At 34.6% G+C, this 25,697-nt stretch overlaps 1 protein-coding gene and 1 non-coding gene across 6 annotated transcripts in view; both read right to left on the reverse strand.

Moving 5' to 3' along the window:
• The window catches only part of TRPC4 (transient receptor potential cation channel subfamily C member 4), a 212,004-nt gene extending 198,066 nt beyond the window's left edge, over window positions 1–13,938 (reverse strand). The window contains exons 1-3 of one of the 5 annotated variants that reach the window (XM_074329993.2): window positions 13,601–13,937; window positions 13,146–13,232; window positions 12,369–12,545 (exon numbers count right to left, since the gene is read on the reverse strand). The gene's annotated coding sequence lies outside the window, so the exon portion shown is untranslated. Of the gene's footprint in view, window positions 1–12,368; window positions 12,546–12,744; window positions 12,975–13,145; window positions 13,233–13,600 lie in introns of those variants that run through there. The other 4 variants (XM_074329992.2, XM_074329991.2, XM_019736607.3 and 1 more) reach the window with 4 other exon arrangements.
• A 10,253-nt stretch (window positions 13,939–24,191) lies between these two features.
• Window positions 24,192–24,298, reverse strand: LOC141571468 (U6 spliceosomal RNA). The gene has a single exon (XR_012496196.2). It is a non-coding gene; the product is annotated as a U6 spliceosomal RNA (small nuclear RNA).
• Window positions 24,299–25,697: the final 1,399 nt, after the last annotated feature.

Below are 25,697 nucleotides of genomic sequence, written 5' to 3' on the forward strand. Positions count from 1 at the left end.
AAACTAACTCTCATTTGGTCAGGCCGGAGCTGTGTTGGGATCCAATCACTGTCAAGTCTGTATTGTAAAGATAGCATTCCCCTCATCCACTTTTGCATCCCTTTTGCACTGATTAAAGCTACAATACATATATTTTTAAAAAGACAAATAATTCACATATCAGGGTAAACAAGGTCTGAATTGGATTACATGAAAACAACTAGTAGCTACATTAATCATATGCTGTAATGATACACATGGTAAAATCAGAGGTGCTGTCTCAGAGGCAGGTTTGGATGATGTCTTAAGTTATACAAGCTGATGTAATTTAGTGTTAGGCACATCTGTAGCGCATCTTTAAGGAAATGTATTCTATCAGGCCTTGGGTAATTTTAGCAATAACAGTTATAAGCATAACACAGACAGAAGTGAGTGATAGCACTGTCCTATCCTTTTATAATGGACTTCCAATGGGAGAAATGAAGATTACTGAGAAAAAGCATAGGCCTGAAAAAAAAAAAAAATCTCACCTCAATGACAGAGGTCAAATTGCTACTGCATTATATTGCCTTTACTTTTTGTTCAGTTAATAGTGTGTTTACTCTTCAATAAGAAATAGCTATTAGTTGTAAATTAATTACAATTGATTTGTGCCACATTAGTATGGTTTCATTTAAAATTTATTATTTTATTTAAAAAAAAAGCTTTAAAGTGTTTGTTTTATTTCCAATTTAAAAGACTTCCTAATTTTACAAAAATAATGCTACTTTTGTGCTTATAAAAACATTTCAGGTTAAAGATTCCAAAACTCATTGGCAGATGCTACATTTGCCTTTCTATGGGTATAACTATGCATTTATACTCTACTATCATAGTATACTTTCTTTTATTAAACATTTTGACCAAATTTTTTAGTGTTAAAGTTGAAATATAAAAGAAGAACTTAAGTTTCTGACTGCAATGCAATGGCATGTAGAGAACTAACATTACTTCTGGTAACACTTAGAAAAGATGGGTAAATATAAACAAACAATCCAATTTAAAAAAACACACAAAACTTGTCTAAAGAAGAGTTGCAGAGCTAACTATGACTTGGGGAGCCAAAATCTCAGATAGGGGGAAACTAGTGAGATGAATCGATCTTCTACAAACCCTCAAGGCATTTGCCAGGGAAACCAGAATGAAGGTTCCCATGTCCAGTAAGAAGGGAGACAGATGAAAGTGAGTGCCACATTTAGCACCAGATCTCTTGAGGTATTTGTTAAGGTCTTAAATTTTGCAGGAAAATAAGTTAGACATTTATCAGAAAGCTGCAGAAAATTAAAGCACAATATTCATCAATCTCACAAAAATTCATTATCCAGGAACCTGCAAGGAGAGTAGTTTTATTAAACAGCCAAGTTTCTCAGACCCTGGGGACCTATAACATAGTAATGCGGTCAACCAGGGATTCATGGAGCCTTGCAAAGTCTGAAAATTATCTTCTCGTCAGCTAAGATATCCACTCCATCCTATCTGCCTGCCAGCGGATAAAGGAGAGGATGACAAAGCTTCTACAGTTTTTGATACACATTTTTCACCTTTAAATAAAAAGTATGAGGCATTGCAAGAAAAAATTAAGAAAAACAGACTAACACATAACCCTGTTATTAGAGGCATCTGCCTTAGGCTTTAAAGTAAATATTCAAGGATCTTCAGAAATTAGAGAGGAAAATGGAAAATTTTATGAGAGATCTAAAAGCTATGGAAAATAAAATTGAAATACTTGAAGTGAAAAATGCAATAACTGAAATTAATAACATAATAAATAAATTTAACAGCAATTATAAGACATGGTTAAAAAAAAGAGGATTCATGAATGGGAAGATAAGGCTATAAAAAGTATCAAGATTATAGCACAGAGAGCAAAAATGATTGGAAAATACATTAAAAGAAGAATTCAAAGAATAACAGAAATATGGCACAGAATAAAAAGGTACAAATTGTAGACCTTTAAGGGTGAAACAAACAAACAAAAAGTCCAAAACTATTATCTGAAGATAATGACTAAGAATGTTCTAAAATTGATGAAAGATATCAAGACATATTTAAGACATGCTCCAAATTTCACGCAGTGGAAATCCAAAGAGATCACGTAGCTCCATTATTGTAAAACTACTGAAAACAAAAGACTAAAAGAAAACGTAAAAGCAACCAAAAATAAAGAACACATTGGCCTCAAAGGAGCAACTGTCAGACTGACGGCTGACTTCTCAATAAAAATGATGGAAGTTAACTGTCAATTGAGTGACATATTTACTGAAAGAAAATAATGTCCAACTAAAATATCCAACTACGAAAACAGCTTTAAAAGTGAGTTGAAAATGAAAACATTTTCAATCAAACAAAATCTTAGAAAATTCATTGCCACTGACTAAATAGAGTAAAGAGAACTCTTGCTTCTCCTCAGAGGCATGGTTGTGCTACAAGGAATAGAGGACATCTAAAAGCAGTAGATGTGGTATCTACAATTATAAATAAAAAACTAAAATAGAAAATAAAACAGATATATAATTGTTCTTGAAAAAAATTAAAAACCTATCCACATCAGCCCATGCCCCCCCCCCATGCATGTGTCAGCATATATAAAATTTATTTTTTTAAAGATGAATATACTGTCCCTCAAATTTAATTCAACTTATTCTAGGGTAAGAAATAAAGACAAAAATAGCTCATCAAATGTTAGGTAAATATTTTGTATTGGTAGGTCTTACATTTATATTTCAAATAATAGGTGAACACTTTCAAAGTGCTGCTAAGAATTTTAGGAAAATAAATTGAAAATATTTATTGCATGAGTTAAAATGTTAAACTTCAAAAAATAGTTTTGATTAGTTATGATTAATAAATCAATAATATATCTTAAGTACTTTGCTGTTTCAGACAAGATGTGAAAATATTCATATATGTGATGAGTATTTCTAGTATTTATCCTTATGATTACAGTGAGCATTCATTTTAGTGTAAAACACAAAATGGCCAGAAATCCTAGCACAAACTCTGTAATCATTTTTTTCCTCATAATGGGACAGACTGTACAAGTGAACATTTTTCTTAAACACAACAGATTAAATTCACTGTGCCCTTTCTTGTACACCAAGGGAGAATGTAACAATATGAAATATCCTTCCTTAAAATCCTTTCCTTAAGCCCTTCTTGGCTTATTTTTTCTTAAATATATTAGAAAAAAAAGAACCTAGTAATGATATTTCATCAGAAGTCATAATTCAATAGAGGCTATAAAGAAATTTCACCATGAACACAGGATCTTACCGCCATTTCATAAATGTTCAGAAAAATAAATGTTCATCACCCCTGCCATCTACATGTGGAAGTGCCCTGGTCTGGTTGAGGAAGCAGGGAGTGTGCATTTATACATGGCAACTCCTCTGTCATAACTCCAGTCCATGAGGGAGGAGCCTTACACCCAGGACCAATTACACAATTGAAGGTGTCCATCTGTAAGTAGAGTACTGATGCAGTGCGAGCAGTAGATGTTACAGAATGTTGCACTGGAAATGAGCTAAGGATATATGAAATTCTTTGAGCAGTCGCTATCTTTAATATACTTGTATATCCATTTCATTTTGATTAAAATAATCAAAATAAATCCTGACAGACCCTGAAACACCTGTAAAAGCTAATGAATACCAATGCATATTATGAGCTAGAGATTCTCTTTAATCACATTTATTTTGATACAAAATCCCTGTGTATTTTTATAGATAGATCTTCTTTTGAATCTTAAAACCAATAGTATTATAATAATGTAGCTCATCTTTCAAATAACATTCTTTAAATAAACTGAAATGAATCAAGGTTATGTTTCAAACATATCTAGGTTATTCAATAATGGATCGTTTCAGATATTCAATTTGTTTACATCTTCTCAATCAGATTGTCTCCTGCCTGTATTTTGACTTTGTAAATATGTTTTTTTAAAAAAACAAAAACAAAAAACAGAAGCTAAAATATTACGTTATATAAAAAGATCTTTTCATTTTGTGTTGCCAAAAATTATTACCATTAACTATTATTCTAAAGTGGAGGGGGATTGTCAAGACTTGACTGTATTCAGTATTTCAATAACAGCCTTGTAATAACTAGTAAGAACGTATTTAAGTACCAGAGGTGCCCAAAAATGTACGTATTTTAAGAGCTATTATCTATGTATTACTTTTTGAAGTTGAATTGAATTACGGAGCAATGTGTAGTATGACGTTCACTCAAAAGATGGTATTAATCAAATAAATAGCGTCATTCAGTGTACTATAATTTTAATAGTTTTTTTTTTTCTTTCTTAAAATGTGTATACACTTTTTTTGGCACCCTCTGTATATTAGAAAGTTATGCTTTAAGTTTTGGTTTTAATGGTTCACTGCTAAGTACAACAGAATATAAAACAGTCTTCATTCTTCAAGTTAAAGTTGTTGATATTTTATATGTTGCAAAAATTCTTTATTGTAACTACTATTATAATGAAACATTTTTTCATTAAAGCCTCTTTTATTCATGAAAGGGCAAAATTATTTGCTGGTTCACTTTGTTCCAAGAATGTGCTAGAATGCTAAATGAAAATATGCAGTTCAGCTCTCTAAGCTTGCACATTACAAATCAAAATGTTAAGCTGTGAGGTTAAAATGAACCAGATAAGGAAATGAGTCTTTCCCCCGCCAGCATTTTCTTCTTATACACCACATGCAGAGGGACATATCGTTGTTTTTGTGTTTTTTTTTTAGATACAAAGCTATTCAATATCCTACAGAGCAACAATAACCCTAAAATTTGAGTGTTCTTTAGAAATATTTCTTTCTCTTTAATCATAGAGGTTCTCAGAGGGTTAGAAGTGGGTATTCTGATTATTTCACACGATGACTCTCATAAAGCATAATTCTGGCAGAGTGGGCAGTCCTAGGAATGTAAGTCCCAAAAAATGATTTTAAAATGATTAATAGAGCTAGTCCAATCACCCCCCTTTTTTTTTGGTCCCAATATTTAAGACCATGAGAAAGATGGCCTTTTTCCAGGTCTTCAGTACATTCTCAGCTGTAGACAGAGGAGGTCACTAAAAAACATGAACAGTGGACACTGAGAACTGTTAAATGATTCTAGAACGGATTCATCCTTCCAAGAATATCTTGAGTCAAGGTCTTTTATGTCCCAATACAAAGATGTAGGGATGAGGATCCAAGTCACTACATCCGTGGCTCTAAAACTGCCTTCTTCACTTAAGTTTGCTTCATTGGTTCCAAGGAGGATTGGGCAGAGGGCAAAATGTGAGTGTATCACCATAAACCGATCAAGACTTTGGAAAACAACTTATCTCCTAAAATACATTGCCTTTGAATGGTAATTTAGTAATATCTATATAAAAGGAAAGTACCATGTTTAGTACTATCAATAATGCTATTTAAATTTAGCATAAATTTATAGTTGGAAAACCTAAGTAATTTGAAACAAGGAGGGTGGATTAGGATTTCTTCCAACATGACCCAATTTTTTTTTTTTTAATTCCAAGTATAGGCTATATTTATTTTAATATGGTTATATTATTTCCTTAATTAGTTCTCCATTTCCATAAAAAAAGATCAGGAGACAATTAGACAGTAAAATGTGTATAAGTTAATAGAGGATACTGGAACATGATAATAAGAGGTTTATAAGACTCCTTTGTTTGAAATCCTAAAGAAAAAGGAAAATATGTGTCTCTCTGTAGTCTTAGCATCTGGAAGAGTGATTGTCATGTATTAAATAAGCCTTTCATGAAGAATCTTGTGTGTGTGTGTGTGTGTGTGTGTGTGTGTGTGATATATATATATATATATATATATATATATATATATATATATATATAATATATAATAAAAAAATGATTTAGTAAGATTTGAGAGTCTTGCTTGAAAACAGACTTTTGAATTAGATGTCCTTCAAAATCATTTATTACATATCTAATCATTCTACAGTTAGTTATTGACAAATAAATTCAATTGTCTTTTATGGGCTAATTCTACTTTCTTTACTAACAATTTTTATCTCCCTATGTCTCATCATTGATCTGTAGGTATTACTTTAAAAGCTTGTCACCCAAGAGCAGTCTTCCACTCTTTATTATTCTTTATTACTTACATAGCAATCTGTGTATATATGTATATGACTCTAGATGAAACTAAAGGAGGCCCAATTGTGTCAAACTACAACTATCACAGAAGAGTATTTAGTTAAAATGTAGCCTTCAATGTGATCTTCAGGGTGTGCAATTTCACTCCACTTAGCATGAAAAAGATCTTCACATAAAATGGCACCCATGCTGTCACAAACTGTGGGGAAGATTTGATATTAAGGCGTGATGTATTCCTCATGCTTCACTCAATGTACACTCTGCACCATGCCTGTCCTCTCATTGTGTTTTGGGGGATTCCTGTTGGTGTATGCCCAGTTAATTGAAAGAACAGCATGTTAAAATACAGGGGTTGATATAACAGCTGACACCAGACCAATCATCCATACATTCATTTATTCCATTCATCCATTCCAAAAGCATATATTGACACTAATTATACAAATTCTGTGAAAATAAAAATTACAGTGCACTATGCTATGAACTACGATCCTGGTATACACAGGTTGTGTTGTTTTTCTACTATCATTTAGAGGTAAAATACATTAAAAATGTAACAGAGTACCTCAACTCTTTTCATAAACCCTAATTTGTAACAATTCTAATCTCAATGAAGTAGAATGAAAAGACTTAAGAAAAAAAGCTCATGTCACTCATAACTGGACATCATGTACTGTCAAGTCTTTGACCTGAATTCTCAACTTACTTTGGCAAATATAATCACTCCAAAGAAGTCTCTGGCTTTCTGTGGTTCAGTGTAGGTATTCCTGAGAAACACTTGTATCTGTCCTCTTTCAATTCTAACCACACTTCTCAGTGTAATGGAACAAAAACTCTCCCTTAAGAATTCCAGCACAGTACCACTTAAACTAAGACACAATAATAATTGGTTATATAAATCCTTTGAAAATGAGCATTATGGAGTAATTAGTTGACTGGAAGTTATGTCCATTGAATAAATGTGAGTTAATTATTTTTTTTAACATAGGTAATAACATGGTACTCAATATAGCACATGAATGCAATGTTATTATAATTGTCCTCATTATATGTGCTCAAAATTCAGCCAACTATGGTATTATAAAACCGTAAAATTAATTGTGCTCAATTACAACAGCATAATATTTATGACAATCTAATTCAGTTAAAAACTCACACATTTTTTGAGCATCCTCTGGGTTTCTTAAAGGAGTTTACTGTCTAGTTCAGGAGATAGACCTCTACCCTCTACCTACCTGAAGACAAGAAGGAAACTTTCAAAGAGACAGTACTATTGAGCTAGTCTTAAATGCTTGGAGAATATTTTGACAGGAAGCAATACAGAGGGAGCTTTACCAGAAAATCCAAAGATGAACAGCTTACTTGTGTCATTAATCTATTTATTCAATTATTCATTTACTAATATTCAACAAATATCTACTGAATGGATACCACTTCAGGGTTAATTTCTGTAATGGTATTACATATATTCAAAGAAACTACTCAGCTTCAATATCAATAGGTCTTTGGACATAAGCACATCAGTTTTAACTGCAGGTATATGTTTAAAAAACCATGGCTAATTTCTTAAAATGTGCTATCAGCTGATAGATGTCTTCTGGGATGTATTAATGAGAGCTACATCCTTATTAAATACCAAGGGACATTAAAAATAAACAGGCAATTAATATTTCAGATAAAATTAAGACAAAACACTTGTGTAGAAATTTTATCTGACTTTGATAAGATGCAATATAAACCTAACAGGTCTTAACATGATTGCTATATATATAAAACAAAAATATTTTATTAATAGCCTAAAAAAAATATATAACCTTGAATTTTATCCATGAAAATACACCTTTTTATTCCTTTCCACATATAGTATTTTTATATTTAAGAGTAAGGAAGAAAATAATTTTGAGAACAATCTGCTTGAAGTGAATAGCTTGTCTGCCATGTTGTTTCAAACTGATAGAGCTTTAGTTAACAGAATATTGTACTCTAGCCTCATTATGGTTTTATGTCCCAACGTTACAATATTTTAAAAATTAAAGAAATAAATAGTTGTAAGAATCCAATGAATTTATGAATCTTGTTAAAGTTTACTAATTTTATCTTAGAAACTATAAGAATTAAGGAAAGAGTATTGGCTTTAGAACCAAGTAGACATGGGTTCAATTCCTGACTACTAAAAAACAGCTATGTGATTTTTTAGGAATATAATCTTTTTATATTATTTAAAAGGTGGTGATAATACTTCAGTATTAAGGTAGCTGTGAGGATAACACGAAAAATGTTTTTTTTGTGTGTGTTTTTTTCCAGTTTCTAGCATTGTTCCTGGAGTACATTAAGTGCCCATAAATATTGGCCCTCTCCTTTTTCCCTCCTTTCCTTTTTTTCATAATAGCTCCTGTTCTTTTGTCTTAAGTAAATTTTAACTCTTGATCATATTTGTTCAACTAAATTACTTATGATGACTTTCAACATATTTTAAAAACAATAGCAAACTACAAGCAGAATATGATGAATGCATATCTGACTCAATTCATTGCACTTGCTATTTCTCAAAAAGAATGCAGTGTACTAGATAAAGCTATCAAAGCATATTTTTAACTTAATGTTTTAATGAACATTTCTAATTTTATGTGTAAAATTGTCCATGTGTCATCTGTTGCCTCTCAAGAAGCCATTATTCTATGACACTGCTGTATTTCAAAGTGAACATGTTTTTAAAGGACACTAAACATACACTAATATTAATCGAATATCATCTCCAGTTTAATTATAAGAGCAGATCAAGTACCAAAACTATTATCGCTCTTTCACGTCCTATTTAAGTAAAACTGAAGTTTCAGAAGGATCATTGAGATTTTTTTTTTTAATTTAAATAAATCACTTTATTTACCAAATGGTTCAAGGAACAATGTAGGGTTTCTTATTGTTGTTGTTTTGTTTTGTTTTTTCTTTTTACAACGTGTTTTACATTGATATATTTTCAATGCATGTGTCTTCAATTTTCAGTTTCACAGATGAATGGCCTCTTTTCCTAAATGTATTTTCAGCATAGATTTATTTTGGATTACTAATGTTCTCCGAGATCAGGACTATATTTGTGCTGATTAAAAAGATATAGCTATGACATTATATCTTTGATCAAAATATTCTCAAATCTCTTAAAATAGTCAAGTCGCAACGCATCTGGGAGGATTAGAAATAGAAAATATAAGGACAGGGAAGGGTTCTAAAGCAATTTTTTCATACAACTAGATAGAAGTAAATGTCCAATTGAAGTTGGGTTGAGTTAACGAGTTTTAATGTTTGCTTGGTGTGGGGAGGTAATTGGGCATAAATTAGGTGAAAAGACAAAGTTTTTATTTTGATCTCTGTCCTCAACCTCACTTTTAATGAGAATCAAAATGCTTGTGGTGGGTTTTCCATAGATATTAAAGAGGTCAATAACACTGATTTCAATTTAGTCCAGACAATACAATGTAGAAAGTCAAGATGCACATTAGAATTTTTTTTTTAATTAAAGTTTATTGGGAATTTGATCTTGTATAATGTTTGGCAATGATGATTTTGGAAAAAAGAAAAATTTAAGAGTTTGTTTTATTTACCTTCACCTAGCTTGTTTAAAAAATGAAACAATCACATTTTCATAAGAAAATATTCAGTCCAGTCTTACTGTCCTAGCTACTGTTTAGTATTTCTTGTGTATCTATCTTGATTTACAAAATTCTTCATCTCTAGCATTATTAAATATTGACCAAATTTGTGCATATATTTATTTTTGTTCCAATACATGCATCAATTAGAAAAGATAGATTATTTCAGTTTTCATCTGCTAAATATAATGTTGGTAATCTGAATCACCATCAATTATCCTGGCAATTAAACATGTAAGTATGAAAATACGACATTTTCAACAATGTTCTTGTGAAAGTGTCTTTTAATTCAGTAGGTTAATCAGTACATCCTATGGGCTATTATTATATTTTGATAGGACTTTAATCATGTTAATAATAGGGTTTAAGTAAAAAAGTTTAAACAAGTGTACTGAACAAGATATTATAATTTCTCCTAATCAGAAAGAATGAAAGAAATGTTTCTGGTATTTCCTATTTATGTAAACTTTGAATTAATTAAGGTTATTTTAAATGAAAAGTTATTGGGTCTCTTACTATTTTAATAACAAAAATGGGCATAAAATTCATACAGAACTTTAATTTTCTCATAGCTTTCTCTGTGAATTTTTATCTCGACCTGGAAAAAACTTCAACAGAGAAATAAATAACATCAAAATTACAAAATTTTAAATTTTTGAGAACCTCTTATAAATTTTTGAGAACCTCTTATAAATTTTTGAGAACCATTAAGCAAGTATATTGAAACTTGTCTTATTTTTCAATATCAGAGATTTTTAGAAACATTGTTAATGTTTGACAGATTTTACTAAAGAGACAAGTTTCTTGTATCTGTGGAACTTAGATCCTATATGCTTTGATGAATGCCCAAGTTCAAGTTCTTAAGAGGAGGAACTTTTCTTTCTAAATTTGCAATTACAAATCTTCTAACACCTTATTTTAACTATCTATCTATATAACTATACATTCATTCACTCAATGAATATTCAGCACCTCTTATGTATCAGTCTCTTTGACCTGTTCGTGTTTCTGTGTGCATCACTTTCTTGGTATAAATCTGTCAGCTCTTCACTCCACAATGAACCGCAAGCTTAGCAGAGTAGCTGAGTTCTGATCAGAGCTCTACTGAAAGGCTCTCCAGCTCTATGGTCTCTTATTCATAAACAATGTAAGAGCTTTCTTCTTCTCCTGCTGTACTAAGCTTTATTAATCCAAGACATTTGCATAAAATACCTTGATAAAACACATATAATGTCTACCGATTTGCTGATTTGCAAAACTGCATTAATTCATATAGATTTTTTAAGTGTTTAACAATGTCTTACTAAATTTTGATTCTAATATCTGAAGTACTAATTATTCCTATATCTTATCGATTTTTTTTGCCTTAAATACATAAGGTGGTCTACTGTCCAAATGAATAAAAGTAGGTATTACGAATATCACAAATGTATGATTAAATAGCAAACCATAACACAGTGACAACAACTGCAATGTCTTAACACATCCATCCACTCTAACTTCCAATGTCTAATTCCGAGTTTTACTTTAAAAAAACCTCTTGTTAACCTTTTTTCTTAAATAATTAATAACACACTTTGTGTTGTGATTACTGTGATAGGAAAGCTAAAATATTAGGAGACCTAAAGGATTTTTTTGTTTTACAAATCTGTTCTAAATTTCTTTTTAATAAGACAAGTAAACATTGCCTCTGCCTCCTCCCACTCCTTTGGCTTGGTGCTTATTCAGTAAGCAACCTGCTGCAATTTATAGGTGTGGAATTTAACTGGGAAAGCCCCCAAAGAAACCATGTGGACAGGAAACAACATAGTGGATACAGACGAGAGAAGTGCTGCTCCCTTTTCTCAGTCTCTCTAAACGCTCCATCCTCTTCCAATATTCTCTACTAGTAACTAGTAACAAAAGGCAGCTGAGTTCACAGCTGAACTAAGTTGTGCTGTGAATCCCAGTGATTTACTCAAATAGTAAACAGGGTCATTGGAATTTCAGTTGCCACGCAAACCAGGAATCCCTACCCTGGGTCCAGCAACAGGAATAAAAGTGTTTCTGTTTCTTGATAGAGAATGAAAATGACGCAGAAGGTAGTTAATCGACAGGATATCAGTCACTACCCTTTCTTCATTCCCCCAGTTTAGGTACCAGAGAGTCTAGGGCTGACTTATACAGGCCCGGGGGCCACCAAGATCTCCATTTTCTCCCAATGCATAAAAGGCTAAAAACAGCCTTCCTCTCCAACACCGTAGCGTGGCTGCAGCCGCTTTGTTTACCATATAAGTCACACAAGGGGTTCACTCCTCGCCCTCTCCCCTGCTTTAAAGCCTGGTTCTTGAGAGGCTGAGAAGCATCCCCAACTCATGTTCAGCACGGGTCAACCACAGAAAGCTTCACAAACCCGGTCTGAAGCCTTAAAGAGAAACCACGCAGCGGGAGCCTTTTGAACTCGTAACCCCCCAGGGATGTCCGTCCGCCTCCCAAGAGGGAGCTGGCTTCCCAGGAAGCTTGAGAAACTTAACCGAGATCCGAGAAAGGAGACGAGGTGCAGCCCCGGTCAAATGGAGCTCTGTCTGAGGCGAAACCCTCTTTACCTGTAAAGTTGCAAGCTTCTGGCTGAAGAGGGATCGATCCAAGGACTGGCAGAGCCGGTGCTATGCCTGGTGCGAGCACGCCCGGCAAATTCCAATGGGATTTCCTTAGTCGCCACCGAGTTTCGAAGCATTCCAAGGATAACGCACGAAGCTGGAGCCCACGCAGCTGGCACCGAACTGGGCGGAGAGAGGATGCTCTGAGAGCGAAGCCATGGGAGGCGGGGGAGGAGCAGCCCTGGAAGGGGAGGTGAACGCCGGGGAGGAGAGCTCGCCCACCCCCGCCCCCAGGGATCCCTGAAGATAAAGTTAGAGATCCCACGGATGACAGCGGATGAGCCCAGAGGAAGGAATCCCGCCCTCGGTCCCCGGCGACTACCTGATTCTGGGTCCGCACAGACCCGGCTTGGAAGGGACAGTCCCTGAAGCTGCGCGTCCCACGCACGGCTCTGCGTGGCGGTGGAGGGGACCCGCGCACTGGCAGAAGCTGAAGCTGGGTTCTAGGCTTGGCTGCTCCGGAATAGCCCTCGGCCTCCCACCACCAACTGCTCGAGGTCATCCAGTTGGGCAGGCGAGCTCACCATAATCCAGGCAAGTTGGTGGCCAGAACCCACCCTGTGGTCCTGGATGCAAGCAAGACACACCTCCAGGCTTGGGGGAGCTCTGCAGACATGTCCGATATCAGTTCGTGCCAGAACTAGGCTTCTGAACGCCCAGCTCCCACCCCAGTAAACAAGCACCCAGGCGGCACGTCGCCCGACTTGTAAAAGTAACCCTTACCCCAATGCCGCAACTCAGAGCTTCTCCCACTCCCACTTCTCTGGGCTCAAGCACCCCCTCTCCAGTCCTCAAGGTGTCAGACTTCCCCTGCAAAAGCAGGACAACGCGGTTTGCCACTAGTGTCAACAATCGAGACGGTCGCAATGAAGAAACGATGAGGCACAGCTTTCCTCCCACCCCCACCCCAGCTCGGTCTTTCCAACAGGCATAGGAAATCAGTAAGTTTCCAAATATTAAATAAAACCCAAAACGCGCACCAGCCTAGGAACGCGAGGTTCCATGGCTTCAGGTGGAATAAGTGTGAGTGAGTGAATGAGTGAAACGCTCGCATCAGCGTCCTGACATTTCAGAATAAAAGTTATCTCCTGGCCAATCTCTTTGGTTTAAACACAGGAAAAAACGATTAAAGTGCGGAGAGGTAAAGCTATATATTGGCAAAGTTAACACTAACTTACTTGCAGTCACTGCGACGCGGTGATTCCCAGCGTGTCATTCACCGATGCTTGGTTGTTCTAGATCCCAAGACTTGTAAGTCCATTTGTAAAATAGAGTGGCGTCCATGTGGAGTTTTAGCTAGCGATTATCCTGTTTGAGATCCTTCGGTTTCTATTTGATTTCCGTTATTTTCTTAAAGCCCTAGGTGCTGTTAGTCGCCAATGGCATCTGAGCAGATGCCTGCTTCCAGCTTCGCGCTGGTGCAACAGATGGGTGGCAACGCTTTCTCCCGGGCTCAGCCACGCGTTACACGGTCTCGGAATCAGTGCTGTGCCAACTGCGTGGAGGACCAGTGTCTTCCAAAGGAATATTCCCCAAGGGAGTCAAGGGTAGGCGGCAAGCCGGCACCCACACGCAGACTCCAAAGCGCAAAATTTAAGAATTTCCTCCTTGGTTATATATATTCCCTCCTTAGTTCACATGAGTTTAGCATTTATTTTTTATTGATTTCTTTTTTGAGTATTTACATTAATAGCGGATGTTGATAGAGACCACCCACAGATGTGACTTGCATGCTGCTTCTTTTTCTTTTAAATTACATTTCTTATTTCTAATTTCTCTCTCTCTAGTTTACTGCTCTCCTCTGGGTTTTTCTCAAACCCAGCCTTGAGCTGGGTCCTAAATTTCTGGGAGCACTACCTGGTGATCGATCATCTTCTCCAAAATACTAAGATACACTGAGGCAAACCTGGTTCCTATAATATCTCTCCAGAAAACAAACAAAGGCGAGAGCAACAAAAGGAGTCCTTTCTTATACTGAATTTCATTTTGGTCTTTCCCACAAAAGCATCTTTAAATGGTTTTTAGATTTTCTGAGTGGTAAATGATGGCTTTTATAAAATATGCAAGAACACATCTACCTGTAGACATGGTAATGAACTTTATAACAAATATAAATCCACTTTCTAACAAAGGGAGGGGGGGCCAATACATATGAAAATCTATTTTATGCAATGCAACTGTATTTTTGTATTTTTTCATGAAATAACATATTCCCATTAATCATCAGTAATTAAATGTTTTAATGCCTAGGAAACCAAAATGAAGCTAACATTTATTGATTTACTGTTTTGTCTCACCCTGATAAACAAAATTCTACATATTCTGTTTGAGTGTGTCTTCAAAAATAAACCCCTGATATATTCCATATACAGAGCTGAGTGTATGTCTTTATAATATATTTAAAAATACATTCAAAATAAAGTGGAACAGTGACAACATATACCCACTGATTAGAGATTAAGAAATTTACTTTTCACTATAGCATCTCTACCAAATTAGATACCCCCACCTGCCTCTTTTTTAGGGTATGTTCTTTATAACAAATGCCATCTCTGCCTTGATTTTGGTGAGAGGCATTTTTGTCTATTTCCCTAATCTGTTATTTTTCCCATAAGAAATGAGCTTGTGAATCTATAATAAATACAGAACAGAAAGGAACAACGAGGACAGCCGTCTGAGCAGGCTGTGTTTCCATGGGAAGAAAAATGTTCTATTGATCCCTGGGCCTCATTTTCAACAGTTTCGTGTGATTATTGATTGCTAACCTCATGCCACCTACTAAAATGATTAGCAATTACAGGAAAATTACTTGAAATCTATTTGAACAGCACAGTGAATTGCATATACTACAGTCATTAGCAATAGAAAGAGGAAGGTTTGTTTTTGTTTGCAATTTTAAAATACGAATTTGGTATTATTCCACAAACCTGCACTGTGCTTAAAATGCAATTCATGGAAATCAAGTAATTTGTAATAAAATGTTATATGCTGACTGGAAACTTCTTTTTAGCACCTTAGTCAGAAAAACAAGAAAGCACTCTTGTTTTGAAATTAACAAAGACAAGTGACCCAAGAAATGGTAGCCGTAAAACAATTCTTTACAATGCCTATTCATAGCTAAAATATACCACAGAACTGAACTTACAATTGTTTTAGGAATTCAAGTTTCAGTTCACTTCTAAATATTATTCTTACACTTAGAAGCTGATATGTAATGTGTGAAGCATTTCCTTTCAAAGCTGCTGTATCTCAGAGTTAGAGACAGTCACAGAGAAATGTATTGGGAAAATTTAGTTTTGTACATGTCTCACACTATTAGCTTTTTATGTGACAGCAATACTCTGTATATAATGATGCCATCATCAGATACATGAGAATGGCCTTTTCTTATCTCAGGCAAAGTTGGGAAATAGGTTAGCATTGTCTTTGAAACCCCAGTGACCTATGTGACCAAGACTTTCCCTTACTCTGCACAAGAGTTCACTCACAGTCCCTCATAGAAGGCTTGGGCCTGCTCAGCTTGCCTGTGGACAGCAGCCCGTGTTCCAGAGTTTTGCATCCCTTGTTTTGCCCTAAATTGTAACTGGGCTTTGATGCAATCTGCATTGACCATACTCCCAACAGCTTTTGGCCTGCCTTTGTAAACATGTTAGTATTTTCAAAGTTACCAAGTTTTCTTCAAAAACATTTATTTTAATGAATCACATACATTTCTATGAAATATTGAAGTATTTCTCAAGTCTTGCAAATGTGATTTGTTTTTATAGTATGATTCTCTATTGTAAGATTTTGTTGAGAGCCTTTGTACACACACATTTGTCTTTATATCAGATTATATCCTCAGAATAGAGTCTTAGAAATAAAACCACTGCATCAAAATGCAGGAATATTTTAAACCTCATGATATATATGTTTTACTGAGTCCTCATCAACATGAGGTATACGTAATTTTCCTTTCCCTTTTTTCTTTTTATATTTTTTGCTGACTTCCTATTTTTTAAAAAGTGGCATCTCAATGTAATGAGTTGTATTAGTAGAAAATGTGATATATACAGAGGGTGCCAAAAGATGTATACATATTTTAAGAAAGGAAAAAGCTGTATTAAAATTGTAATACTCAACATATACTGATAACAAAAGATGATTCAAATCATGTGTCTTTTTGGCACCCCCAGTACATATACTTTGCTGTTTGTTTATTTACTTGTGAGTTATATACCTTCACAATACTTATAGGGGTTTTGGTGCTTTTTTTTTCATTTGATTTGTAATAGATCTTAATATAAAGAACATTAATCCTTCACCATATTTATAACAGATATTGCTCATTTTTTTATTGTTAAAATTTTGGTTAATGTTGTTTTTAAAAAAGGTTTAATTCTTATATCCTTTAAACTATCAGATTTTTTCCTGAATAATTTCTGTTAGTACTTTAATATTTCTAAAGCCTTTTCTCCTCCCATGTTCACTACTTTTTTTGAACATTTTTTTCATAATTTCATTTTTTATGGAATTGCTTAGTCATTAATTTTATGAGCTCTATAGTCATGCGGCCTACTTTTGAAATCCAAGCCTCTTCATTCATTCCAAAAATATTTATGGAGTCTATATTAAGTGTGAAGCACTGTGCTAGGTGATTAGTATACATCTGTGAGCAAAAGAGATAAGTTTGTGCCCTTGCAGAACTTAACACTTTAAGGAAGACAAACAAAAAATAATAGCTATATTAAGGAAGTAAATTATGGGCAATATTAGAGAGTGATTAAAGGAACAGGGTATGGGGATTAGAAGTGCTGGTGAGTCAGATGGTGATGGTGGGTTATAATTTTAGAGAAGTTGTCAGGATAATCTTCATTAATACGGAGACATCTGGGCAAAACCTTTCAAGTTAGGGAGTAATTGGGGCATGGGGATTAATTGGGGCAGCAGTATTCCAGGTAGAAATCTGATTTGTGTTTTAAAGGATTATTTTGGCTTCTTCACTACGAATATAATGGAGGGAAACAAGGTTGGAGGCAAGGAGACCACTTAGGAAATTATGGAGAAAAACAAAACAAAACAGGAAATGTGTGAACAAACTGTCATCTATCAGAATTTTCCAAAGTATTTGCATATGAGCTGTAAGAAGAGTTAAAGATGGCCTTGAGAGTTTTCAGTTGAGTGACTGGATGACTGAGTAAATAATATTCTCAGATGGATATGATAGAGGATGCGATATGTTTTTAGGGAGAAGTCTAGGAATTTATTTGTGGACATGTTAAGTCTGAGATGGCTGTTGGAACACTTATAAGCTGTGTGACCTTGGACAATGTTATTTAACCTCTATGCACATTGGTTTTCTTATCTGTAAAAGAATGAAATAATCTGAAAAGAACGAGGACCAAAGCATTTTTATATATAAAGCACTTACAGCAGTGATCAACAGAGTATGCAACATGTAAGTTTTGTCTCAATATTATTACATTTAATTCTAACACGTCTGGGAATTATTTTAGCATGAATTATTTAGTGAAGATTTAACTATTTCCCTTTTGCAAAATAGGAAACAAAAACTATTGATTGTAACTGGAAAATCGTGAATTGATTCTTTCTTTCCACACTGATTGATAATGTCACCTTTGTTGTCAACCAAATTCTGTGGCCAATGCCTCTTTCTGACCTATTTATTGTGTTCTACTGATACCTCCATTTTTTATGAATTAGCCCTAAAGTGTTATTGTCTGATTCCCTCTCCTTTTAGGATCTGGCCAATGGCTAATGAGCACAGCTAAAAGGTTGGTGTTGGGTAGCTTCTCCCTCAGTTCCTAATGTCTGGATGGGCACAGCTAGTGAGAGCCATTATTATGAGGATGTGATGAGGTAAGACCTGTAAGTGTTTGGAACAGGGATGAGCACGTGTACATGCTCAGTAATATTAACTGCTGTCAGAATTATCGGTATCTATCACTGAATGAGGCTCTGTTGGCCTGAAGACTGAAAAATTGTTTACCATCCTCCCCTCAGGCTGGAACTCCTTCACATCCAGTCTCCTCTCCCAAGTATACGCACTGCTAATCTCAGCACTTCTATTCTCCCCAAGCAACCTGGAAATATTTCACAGCATATAAATTCACCTTTATTCACTATTCTCTTCCACAAATTCCTGCGTAGTTATGCTCTGGAAGTTGCAGTCTCTTTCTAGATCTGGAGTGGAAGTAAGTACCATTGGGGGGAACTTTGAGAGACATTTGGCTGCCTCAAGAAACAAAGGAAGTAGACTTGCAGAAGATCACATTCCTAATGGATACTAACTGTACAGTAATGTGCATAATGCATACTAATTTTGAAAAATGAAGGGTATAATGAGAGATGCTAAAAGCCCTTCCTCCTGATTTCAGGAAGACAGGTTTGTATAATTCGCAAAGCAAAGCACTGGCACAACACAAATTTTGCTGCACAATCCATGTTCCATCATGTTTGAATTTAGTGGAAATCCTTCCACATTCTAGTAAGAGAGCAACAATTTTTTTATTCCTACACAATATCAACATTGTCATGAAGTCTCTTTTTTTGGGACATGAGTTTGGGGAAATGTTGTAAGAGGGCTGCTAGCCAGATGCTATTTCAAGCTGGAACATTTTACCTAATCTTTAAAATCAGGCCATTCTTGAAAAAGAATAAAAGCATAATGTTATTGGTTAGAGACAGTTCTTCTTCTTAACAATTATATTGATTTATCTGGGTCTTCACTGTGCTTTATAAAGCTTATACATTTCTTAAAAAATACGTGAATGTTAAATGAATGGAATAGCTCGTAATCTACCTTACAGCAGCAAATAAAATGTAAGGAAATAATACCTAGTCTAAGGGTTATACCTAATCCATAGCAGAAACCCAATTAATGCTGAGTGATCAGGCTTTAGTCTCTAGTTAATTATTATGAATACATCAACTGATCAAATGACATTTAAAAGTGGGTTAAATAAACAATATAGCACAGTGGACAAGGACACATTTGACAGCCAGATTGCTTGTGTTTGAACACAAGCTCTGCCACTTACTGGTCGTATGGCTGGCCATACCACTTAACCTCTCTAGCTCAGTTTATTTCTAAACTGGGAAGTGTAATAGTACCTATTCCATAGATTTGCTATAGAAATTGTGTAAATAAATGTAATTTAGTATAATTGTAAGTTGCTTACAGTACCTACCATTATAAGGGTTACATGTTGCTTTATTTTTTACTTTACATAGAAGAAATGTGTTCATTTTCTGATTTTTCACAGAGGGTGAAGGTGTTTTCCAAAATGTTAATAGAAATGTGGTGTATTCCAGAAAGTTAAGGCTTATTTGGATGAAATTCTTGCAATGCATCAGTACAGAAAAAAGTAGAGTAGAGGTTTGTAATTTGTCAGTGAATTTAAATAGAGAAAAGAGCAATTTCAAGAAATTCAGAGCTGGAAGAGGAATTCTATCTTGAATTGTCTAATTGTCTCTCTTTCCAACTATGCTGGAAAAGCCAACTCTTACTGTGTAGGAAACAATACCAAACCAGGAGAAATTATGTCATAGAATGAGCACTGAGTTCTTGACTCTTAAAAAAAAAATTTGACATTTCAGCACACATATTAATATATTCATTTGCCCTCAGAAGTAAGAAACTTGAGTACCTTATCCTTCATGAGTTCTTTATGATGTAAAGTTTTAAATTATTTCATTTTCTTTTCAGTTACTTGATATTGTATGGTGTCTAAGAGCATGGTCCTTAGAATCAGAATACCTGTATTCAGGTATTTACCACTTTCTAACAAAATGACCTTGGGCAAGAATAACTTACCCTTCTGTGATTCTGGGTCTTCATTTGGCAAATGGACATATTAATAGTATTTTCTATGTATGGTTGTTGTGAACATTAAAAATATGGTGGTATTTGTAAATCACAGAGTTCAATAAATGTACTAACTTTTATTTCTTCTTTTCAGTGCAGGAAACTTGCTTTAAGAGCTTCTAAAAAGAACAATACACCAATATGTCAGCCCTAAAACTAGTTTTCATGTGAGCCCAAATTATCTTTAAGTGAAGAAAACCAGTGAAAGTGTCATCAGCTCTGCTTATGAAATGGACACAAATGTTTCTCTATAACATGTGAAGATATGGAGTTTAATTGTTCACAGTGCTCTGAAGCGAGGACCAAAGCTTTGTCACTAAAGCCAATCCTGGTATCTGGCCTGATAATAGGTATGCATATCAACATAGCTTCCCCTAATGAAAGTGGGGTCTCCCTATTGGTTTTATTCTTTTTGATCCAAAAAGCAGTGTAATTCCTAGTTGAAAATTATATATTCCATCAAAGAAACATAGCCTTTTCTTAATATACCAATCATAGTATAGACCTCTCTGTCGTTTCATCTTGAAGGAGCTTAAATTTCTTTTGTTAAGTTACTTGTGACCCTATATGATTTCACATCCATGTGATCAGCTCATTCGAGTTTCACTAAGAAGTTCTTGGTTTTAGTACTATGAGTCCTGTGCCCCTGGAAAATCCTTAGTCCTAGGCAAATCAGGACAGTTGGATACCTTACTTTTGTAGTTGATAACCCCAACCTAAAGTAACTTCTTTTGCTTCTGAATTTCCGTGTAATATGCTTAGCATGTTACATTCATTTGGTACTTACAGAGTTCATATGTTATGTTGTCATATGTAAAGAGTTTTCTCACCTTAGTAGAATTTAATTTCTCAAGGAGGAACATATTTTACATGTGCACTGACACAAGTAATCCGAATTCAAATTCAATTAATATAGTGCTACTTCTACCAGCTCAAAAACTGTAATTCATTGTCTTGAAATATGAAGTGTTTTTTTTTTACTCATGAAAGAATAACAATATCTGTTGCAGTGGTTATGATTCTCAGTTTACAAACTCAATTGAGGAAAAAAAATGCTTTAAAAAATATATGACCAAGATACTATATTAGATCCAAATATATGGCAATCCTAAATACAATGTAAAGCCCTATTTTTCACCATAATAAATTTGAAAAAATTGTTTTGATAAATTAGAATATAAAACATGAAGATAAAGTTGAAAAATGTCTACTTATATTTAATTTATTAACTTACCTATCAAACATTTAAAATCATATTATATGAACTAAAAATATTTAGAAATATTCCTTTTTTCTGTTCTTATATTTCATGAAATATTTAATTCAAATTCTTTACCTGCAATTTCAAAATAAATTTCCTCATTATCATTAGACCCTTATTTGAGATATCTAATAGAGTTTTTTTTTTTTTTTTGGGGGGGGGAATGGGAACAGGACTTTATTGGGGAACAATGTGTACTTCCAGGACTTTTTTCCCAAGTCAAGTTGTCCTTTCAATCTTAGTTGTGGAGGGTGCCATTCAGCTTCAAGTTGTTGTCCTTTCAGTCTTAGTTGTGGAGGGCGCAGCTCAGCTCCAGGTCCAGTTGCCGTTGCTAGTTGCAGGGGGTGCAGCCCACCATCCCTAGCGGGAGTTGAACCAAAAATCTTGTGGTTGAGAGGACGCACTCCAACCAACTGAGCCATCTGGGAGCTCAGCGGCAGCTCAGCTCAAGGTGCCCGTGTTCAATTTCAGTTGCAGGGGGCGCTGCCCACCATTCCTTGCAGGACTAGAGGAATCGAACTGGCAATCTTGCTGGCAATCTTGTGGTTGAGAGCCCACACTCTAACCAACAACTGAGCCATCTGGGAGGCAGCTCAGCTCAAAGTGCCCTGTTCAATCTTAGTTGCAGGGGGCAGAGCCCACCATCCCTTGAGGGACTCAAGGAATTGAACTGGCAACCTTGTGGTTAAGAGCCCACTGGCCCATGTGGGAATCGAATCCGGCAGCCTTCGGAGTTAGGAGCATGGAGTTCTAACCACCTGAGCCACCAGGCTGGCCCATAACAGAGTTTTATAAAGAACGTATTTTCATTTCCATTTAATCACTTGGGAGTTTTACTGCCCTTTTGAATGCATGATGCAGTCTATGTGTGATGCTGTCACTCAAAGGTTTGTCTTATGCCTCAATAATCCACTAATCCATTCACTTAACAGTAGAAAATTTAATTTCTTTATCTCATATATGTATACTGGTGACCATCACAAAACAAAAACAAATATCTAATGCTTTTTAATAATATAAGACTAACATACAATGTTACTGAACACAAATTATGAGCACATATCCCTAGAAATAATCACTACATTTGTATTTTATTTCTTTGTCTTTTTTTTTACTGATGACTCTAACTGGTGAGTTCTATAGCATCCATGACCTGCATTGATTGAGGTTATTTAAGATTAATTTGCATTTCCTAGACATTTTAATTTTATTTTATTAATCAAAATAAAGCCATTAAAAAACTCTAAGTCCCACCATTGTACAATATGAAAAGTTACTTAAGGACTCTGAGGGAATTATTTCTTTTCTGAGTTATAAATTGAAAGATACAAATAAAAATAAAACAAAGATGCAGTTGAATTACGTGGTGCGTGTAGTTGTGCTGAAAGCTGTATTAAATGTCAAGGTTACTCTTTTCTGGTGGTAGTTCAGTTATTCTGATTGTACCAATCTTTCATTTGGAAGAAAATATAGTAGTTATTAATAACTTCTAAGGAAGAGAGAGAGAAAGGAAGGAAAGGGAGGAAGGAAGGAAGGAGGGAAAGACCTGGTCTCTAGGCATCCTAGAAATAATTACCCCTGTCCAGTAAGTCTAGCTCCCTGGGGTTATTTAAGAATGCAATAGATAAAAGTATTCTAATTTTTCACTGAATTGATGCATTTTTTATTCTTTAACGATGTAATAGTGGTTTCAGATACATGGTACCACTTTTGTGCCAAAGGTTCCTTGAGTTAAATTCAAGTTGGCTGTTGTAAACATGACTTCTGCCATGTCTTATCACAGTCTGGTGCCAGCAGTGAAATTATTGTTGTCAAGAAATACATTTTTGATCTAGTGGAATGCAACAAAGCATCTCAACTTCTCTAGAAAGAGAAATGTTATGTTGATGTTTTTTGCTTATTTCTTTTGAGCATCTTTTCCTTTCATAAGAAAATATAAACTTGGTTGCATGTATTAAATGTTAGAGAAAGTATCTTTCATAGTGTTATTATTTAATTCCTATTAATGGAAGAAAGAGTAAACTTAAGATTTGCGTGCAAGGATCTACAGTAGATAAAGATCTGGAAACAGCTATTTAATGAATTATGTGATGGGAGATAGTGGGTGATTAAAATAATAGTTCACATAGAGATAAAGGCTATAAAGCTGTGAATGAAGAGAAGATAGTATGCACCTATTTTATGGAGGTTTCCTACTTCACATGTAGAAAGTTCATGTGCTTCATTAGGTCACAGACTACGGTAAGAAAACATTACGCTAATTTGCTAGCCTGGAGGACTAAAAGCAACACACCTTAGCAGCTCAAACTAGAACAGTCATATGTAAATGCGACATTACTATCTAGCAAACCAGCTGTGCAGTGCAATCAGTTGGTTATTAATGACCTTGCACAGGGCGTGTAACTCATGCTCTGTACCAAATTCCAGAATCTTTTTCTGTTTTGTTTCAGTGTCTCTCCCCAGTGTGGCCTGAAACTTCTCTTTTGTAGCTCTGAGCTGCCTTTTCACAAAACAAATTAAAATAATAATAATAAAAAAATCACCATGATAATGAGTTTGATATTTAGAATTTGTTAAAATGTGATGCGTAATGCATTCAATTGCCTTTTCCTCCACTAGAATTGCAATTTTTTTTTTTTTTTTAAATATGGAACGGTTCACGAATTTGCGTGTTATCCTTGCGCAGGGGCCATGCTAATCTTCTCTGTATCGTTCCAATTTTAGCATATGTGCTGCCAAAACGAGCACTAGAATTGCAATTTTTGAGGAGTTGTTTGGGAATATCTATATCTATACATTTTTTATGTTTATATTTATATTTATTTATATTTATACTCACATGTATATGTATATATGAGTCAAGCAAAATACTTTCTAATGGAAAGTTAATGAGTCAAATTATGAAATATAGATATGAAAATATTTTTATTTTCACACTAAATGTTAAAATGTTCTTTCAAGTAGAAACTAATAAAGAACAATGCTGTAAATTGAAAGTAATACCAGGAAAAGAGATCACTGTTTAATCATTTAGCACAAGTTATACCCAAACGGCAAAAAACTGATAAAGAAAAAATGAATTCAGCTTTAAGAATTAAAGCTATTTTGATTCAACAAATAAATAATTTTATTTAAAAGCTTTTTGACATTGTTTAGAAGGACACTATTTGATGTATACACATTTTTGTGTATCTGGCTCTCTTGCAAGATAGTTCTTTAGCTGTAAGTTTCAGTTTTATAATTTGAGAAGTTCAGTTCATGTCATTATTATTGAGGTCAATTACTTATTAATTTTCAAGATTAGAAATGAAAAAATGTTAAAAGCAAACAAAAAGTATTTCTTACAGTTAACTAACTGAAAGAAAGCAGTGGAATGGCATGACATCAGAATTGACTCAATAGGCCTATAGATGGTGCTGTGGAGAAAATTTATAAGATTTACTCAGTTATGTGCCCACACCACATTTCCATATGGACCTAAAAAAGTGATAGAAATCATTGAATTAAAAAAAAAAATTATCAGCTAGAAAAAGTCCTAAGATATTTAACTCCATCTCTAGGTTTTACAGGGGAGAAACTGAGAAGAAGTAAATTACCCACGATCACATAATTATACCAGTTAGCTCACATGTCAATGTTCTAAATTAGAGAAAAAGCTGCTGGCATATTATTAGTGGATAGACATATGTGAGCAAAAGTAGCAACAAACAGGTTAAGTTGGTTAGTTACTGGTGTGAAATACTTGATCACAAAATATAATTAATAAAAGAGAAATGTGGAAATTGCTGGGATACCGTACGGAGAACGATTCCATAGTCCAGAGGATTCTCTGGACCCTATCAAGAATTTATTTTAAATAAGAACAAAAAAAGAAAGGAAGGAAGGAAGGAAGGAAGGAGAAAGAAAGAGAGAGAGAAAGAGTACATTCATTGGGATAGTTGTAAGTTGCTGCCTACATCTCTGCTTCCCCTACCTCCATCTAATGAATTTTATAACTGTTTTAGGAGAGACATATTGGCTTTATAGAATTTATGCTAAATATGATCTATCTGATTTTTGTATCAGCATGGTGATTCATACTAAGTGCATGAGATTATCCTAAAGGAGTTATATCTAGTAACTTCTGTTCTATTCAGGTTAAGAAAAC

This window comes from Rhinolophus sinicus, chromosome 16 (genome assembly GCF_057876585.1).
Source record: "Rhinolophus sinicus isolate RSI-liver-muscle chromosome 16, RSI-T2T, whole genome shotgun sequence".
Classification (NCBI taxonomy): domain Eukaryota; kingdom Metazoa; phylum Chordata; class Mammalia; order Chiroptera; family Rhinolophidae; genus Rhinolophus; species Rhinolophus sinicus.